The sequence below is a fragment of the Cupressus sempervirens genome, chromosome 10 (genome assembly GCF_028749045.1).
Source record: "Cupressus sempervirens isolate cs-2001-9-10 chromosome 10, ASM2874904v1, whole genome shotgun sequence".
NCBI classification, from domain to species: Eukaryota; Viridiplantae; Streptophyta; class Pinopsida; order Cupressales; family Cupressaceae; genus Cupressus; species Cupressus sempervirens.
Window position 1 is genome coordinate 147207345 of NC_143127.1, and position 6447 is coordinate 147213791.

The following is a 6447-nucleotide window of genomic DNA, read 5'->3' on the forward strand; positions in this document are numbered from 1 at the left end:
TCATTTGCCGCCAAACCCTTGGTTCTAGGGTCACTAAACTAGGGCCTATTCAATGAGACCTCTAACAACATCACCAAAACAAAAGGACTGAAACAACACTTCATAAATGTCCTCCCCATATATATTCCTTCACCAAATATCATTATCCTTGAAGGAAAGCCCATTCATGTTGACCGATGCTCACATAGGCTCTTTCACAATCAACAAATAAACACTCAACACTGCTTCTCCACCAAGATTCTCTATTCTCCTGTAGAAAACAAATAATATACAACTATGTACAACATTGTGGCAATCTTACACCAATCACATAGATCACAGAGGGTGGAAGAGTTGCCACATTGTAGAAAACTTCAAATCTAAACCCGACTGTGCTCTACCAATCACTGTCTGACAAACACCAGCTCGATTATTTGAACCTAAAAATGATGGAATAAGGAAGAAAATGCATGAAAAGAATAGGACAAAACTTCCTTAATATTCCTAAATCATGATCAATCAAGAGCCAAACTCAACTATCATTTCAGAGGTATTGGTTATGACTGTACCTGAGGAATAGTGGCTAGTTAATAGAGAAAAAACTTGTTTTTATTGCTTCCAAAATCTATTACATGTCTTATTATTCCAAACACTGACTCTCCATTGCCTCTAAAACTTGACCACCTTCCACTAAATAGCCAAACAAGACCAATAACCGCTATTGTCTACTGTAACAATCAGTTATATGATTGATACCAATTAGTTATAAACTAAAATTTGTTGTCTAAGTTGACACAAAGTGTCAACTTTGACAACTTACAATCATATATGCCTTTAATACATTTCACTAACCTTTTCAAAGGTTTTATAACTTCACTAACCCTTCCAAAGACACCTAAACCCCTTACAAACCTTACTAGACCTAAATTGCCAACATGGCAAAGTACAACTTTTGAGCACTTTTAGTGCTTTTACAATATTTAATGGCTTTTAGAGACCATATCACATTGGTCCAATACCATATAGGTCTTTAAATCTTGTAACTAGGCTAGGATAAAAAAATGACCCTTAATAACCCCTTAGGTGCATTTTAATCTTTCAATACCATTTACCTCTATTACATTGCCTTCATAGTTTTAGGCTTCATTATATCAAAACATCAAATACAAAGATGGATCATAGATCCGATTACATTTAACTCTTAATCTTTCAAGATCACTTTGATCTTCATGAGTCTAAATGAATCTCCTCTCATGCTCTTGCCAGGGTGCCCTGCACCATGCATGGTGGTTGTCGGAGTCCATTGCGAACATATGCCAAGAATCTCTTCTTCCTCCAAATAGCCCCTGGACATGCCCAGGTGACCATGTCTTTTTTGATGCTTTAGATGTTGCAAACCTCCTCTCTGGCCTTTCTGCAATACTTGTCACAGTTGCACATTCCGCTATCTCAACAATTGGCAGCACTGCAAATCTATTTAGCCTCACTTTCTTTGTCACATATGTACACAAGAATTTACTATGGGTGCTCATACATACACTCATACTTCTTCCCACAACAAGGACAAAAATATCCTTCGCCTCTTCCTTATTCTCCTCACAATCATTTTTCATGTCATTTGTGATTTCTGGAAAATTTGTGATCAACGAAATACCCTATTTCATGTAGTTGCTGTAATGTGGAATTGCAGTTCAGAGTTTACTTGAGTAATCCATATATATTTTGTATCCTTTCTTTAGTCATATTGATTACAAAGGCTTATCTGAATTATGTCTTTCTACAGATTGGTTTGGATGGACTTCGGATGTTGGACCCCAATACCTTCAAAATATTGAGAATCTACCTACTTGACACTATAACAAGATGGGAGGTGATAATCTATACACTCCTAAGTTAGAATAGTTGACTAATTATTTTTGTGTTTTTTGTCAGGTTGGTAATCTTTACAATTGTATAGATAACATATTGATCTAGTAGTTGTTTTTCTTAGGTGATAGATCCATCAGTGTACACGTTCTAGGCAAAAGGTTTAGTTGATATTGAACCAAGGCGTATAAGGTTACAATCAAACCAGTACATGGCAAGTACAATTCTTGATACAGTGTCTGCTACTTGTGTTCAGGTGACATCCTAGTATTTCAATTTTATATTGCATGCTGGTTCCTCTATGCTCATTTAAGTATATATATGTAAAAATGACACGAATATTTTACCTTTCACTGATAAAAGGTGTCAAAGTTTTCTTACTACATGGTTATTAGAATAAAATCATATGATATTTTAGAATTGTAATCTCAGGTTGATTTGTCATTTCATCTCACCAAATAGTGAGTAAGTTCTCTTCTTATGTAGAACTGCATTTAACCTCTTCCAAAATAGCATTCATAATCAGACTAGGATTTAAGATGCCAATAATTATCTATGAGTGAAGTCACTGTTGACCACATTAAACAACAAGTTTCATCCCACAGAAGACAAGATTTTAACTAGCCAACAGTGAAATTACAGAACAGTTACATAAAATCTGTAAGGCATTGTTATACTAGTTACTTACAACTACCTAATCAAGTAATTTAGTTTTACTCTCTTCTAAAATAACATGCAACTCAAACTGGAAATTAATAGTCAAGTTGTTATCTAGAAATGGTATTACTCTTGATTAACTCTATGATTTTAGTTGCATTTCAAGATTTTGTGCTTGCAAATTACAGCTTGTAATTTGTTCACAAGAGTAATAGGTCATGTTTCATGATAGATTTTCTCACTTGAATCTTCTATGAAAACATTATTAAGAAATTTAGGGTTGGAAGAGGCAGGCTTTGTACATTTCACTGTTGCTTAAGTGACCAAGCCATGACTAGGCTACAACAGCTTCATAATGTCCACATTACTTGGGCCAGGGTTGCAAAGTCCACATCTAACAATAACATTGTCTCCTATGAAAACCAACTACCCCCACCTTTTCCTCTGCTAGGCCAAAGGAAGACAAGGAAAAGACTAGCATCTGAGGATTCCACCATGCATTCTTTACATAATGCCACTAGTCTAGCTAAACATCGAGCAATACTTGGAGATGTGACTAACATGTATAAAGATGGAGAACCATCTTTGCCAAGAGTTAGGACACGTAAGGTAAAACTGAATTATATTTTACATACTTATGTTGGTTTTAACTTTTATATTCTACATGTTATTTTAGGGAGATGATGAGAAATGGCAGTGTAGTCTAAATTGTATGGCCAAAATTTTTCTTTAATTTAGTATTCTATGCACACTGGGGTCTAGATTTAAATTTCGCATATCTTCAAGAGAACTTAATACTATTTGTGTCATATCTCCTCTATTCTCACTTGAAGAAATTCTCACTATTGTATGTTGAATAGTTTATGCTTTCCTTTCGGATATATATAATTTATTTGTATTTTGATATGAGCTTAGGCTACATCCCTAGGTAACAATAGCAAAGGAAAATGCCAAGGAATTATTCAGAATGTCAATACAAATACCAAAGTTGCAGAAATCAAAAAGTCTATGATACTTGTTCCTTGCAATTCCAAGGATCATTCTTCTAATGATGATGTTTGGATTGGTGAAAAAAAGAGCAATGGAGAGAATGTGTAGGATATACAAGCTAATTCTAAAGATCTAACTACAATTGCAGAAAATATACTAGTGCAATTGCAATACAGACAACTTGTAGCCGAAAGAAATAATGAAAATGCTTCAACATGTGCTAATGAGGTGTTAGTGTCTTCTCTAAAGCAACAAATTTTCCAAAATCAGCACATATTGAGAGAGCTCGAGAACAATTCAAAACAAGGTAATTTGACTGGGATTTCGTAAACTAATTAAGAGTACCTAAACATATAATTCATTAAGTTTTGTTTTTTTTATTTTGATTGATTTTTCCAAATTCTCTTCTTTTTACTTTTTACTCATAGTTTGATCTTTTACAAATGTCAAGAGTTCTTGCCATTCTAGTCAAATCTCATGAAGGTGTGGGGTGCTCAAGGCATTCTCACTATATTGATACTGATTTGGACCATGGTGATCCTCATATGTGTACTGCTTATGCCATAGAAATTTATGAACTGACACATTATAGAGGTTTGCTCTGTTCATAGTGATCTTTTATTCTTGGTCCAGAAAATTTATATTGTTCAATTGAGCTGATTTGTTTCTGTGCACTTTTCTAATGCTTGTTAGTATAATTCTCACTATTGTTAGATATATTATGCTTTTAACAACTTTAGCTTATTGTTGTAAATTTTTTGTTATAGGCATATAACTTTAGATCCTTGGATGGATCTACAATGTTCTACAAAGGAAGCTGTGAATTACTTTGTTTTTATGTGGTGTGCTAGATATAGATTTAGTTGATAAATATCTTCACTAAAAATTGCATATTTTTGTTAATGTTCTAAGCTTAAATGAAGTAATATAGGTACTTGAAGCAAAAAAGTTATCAGTTTTCATGTGTCAAGCTAGACTAAATTTATGGCATTTTCTTGAAGCTTCTTTTGATTAATACTTACAGTCATCAATTACTTTTTCAGCTAAAATGATGAGCATTACCTTGTTATATTGAAACAATTCAATAGGAGATCAGTGCAAATATGAGGGGCATACTTGTTGAGGTTTGTTTCTTATTGCATTTCTTCATGCTATGTGTATATTTATTTTTCCCTATTGTAGTTGTGCAATTAATTTTGTATAATCAATTCAAAATTATATTGTTGTAACAGGTTGCCAAGGAGTACAAGCTTGTGCTAGATACACTTTACTTGCATGCTTTTTGCCTTGTGTGTACTTCTTGCCTACTGTAACATTTTTTTTCTTTTTTTTTTCTTTGGTCAATTTTTAACTACTGCTTTGATGTCACTTTCATGAAGTACAAAGAAATTTGTGCTCCACATGTGGAAGAATTTTGTTACATTACAGATAATACTTACACAAGGGAGGAGGTACAATTTTCCTTTTGTATTGCAAGATGATTTGTCACATCTCTCTTGGACGATATTCTTAAAATGAGAATTATCCTTATCTTAATACTAATAGGTGTTAGAAATGGAGATTGATGTCCTAACTTACTTGCGATATGATCTAACAACACCAACAACTAAGAGCTTTCTCAGGTAATGTGGGAGATAAAATTATTTAATATATAAAATTATTTTATTCTTACCTTCATAATTTTTTTCATTCAGGTTCCATCTCTACATTTGGAATTCATGGGCAATTATCTTGCTGAACTCACTCTTGTTGAGTATGACTTTCTCCATTATGTTCCATCAATGATAGCTGCATCAGTTGTATTTGTGGCAAGGATGACTCTTGATCCTAGAACTTGCCCTTGGGTAATGTAACTTCCATCGAGTCATTTTTTTGTTTGGTCTTGTCTATACTAAAATTTGAATAGGATTTTATTATCCTTGATCTTCAAAATCTTACGCTAGAACATTACATAGGCTATAAAATATTAGAGATGAAGGATTGTATTAATGCATTGCATAATTTACAACTAAATAGCAAAGGGTGTGCATTGAATGCAGTCAAGGAGAAGTATCATCAACACAAGGTATCTGAATATCTTCTAGCATTTAAAATTCTAAATTTATCACTCCAATAGTCAATAATTTACAATATCTTTCTTTTGTATTTACAATTCAAATGTGTGGCAAACTTTTATTTTGTACTATGATTTCATAGGCTTCTATAGAGAAAAATCAAAAGAGAAATAATAGTATTTTATGCATTGTAGGTCAAGATCCAGTGCACAAGCTCATCAGAGAGTTGATAACACTGAAAAGAATCAATGAACAAGTCGACTCCCATTGATACCCCCACCACCAGGACTTTAAAATATTGATACTTATGGCTAGCAAACTGAGCAGACAATGGATTTCCTCAGTGGTGATGCTTATGAGTCACCAACTACTACAACTCCACCAACAGCTAGCACAGTCAATAAGAAATACACACATTCACCACCAGTATCTCTTTCTCAGCAAACTTTGCCATATCCTTTGAATTCACAATCAAATTCTCCATATCGAAATGGAGGTTACTCTTCAGGGATGTCATCAACACAATAGAATAAATACCAAAAGTTTCCACACCATGGCCCAGAGTCATATTTTGACAAATCTAGCTAGGGTTTGCAATGGTCAAATCCAGCAAGGTAGTCTCTTAGTCCATAACAATCAGTTCTATTATATGGGCCACAATCATAGAATTCAAAGGCATCAACACAAAAGACTTCTGAAAGCCTTCCTCTCACTCCTTGGGAAGTGGAGCAATCACAAAATACATCACAAGGTGTAGATAATCTACAAGGACCTCCCATATATGATAGTAATGTTATAACAATTATTTCCCCCCCTCCAGCAAAGTACAATGAAAGACAATAGTTTTTTCAGCAACAACAAGCTTTAGGTTCTGGCTAGTCTACACATGGTTATAGTGAAT

General features: G+C 33.9%; 1 pseudogene; it reads left to right on the forward strand.

Moving 5' to 3' along the window:
• The first annotated feature begins 2832 nt into the window (after window positions 1–2832).
• Window positions 2833–6074, forward strand: LOC149533005 (cyclin-A2-3-like; annotated as a pseudogene).
• Window positions 6075–6447: the final 373 nt, after the last annotated feature.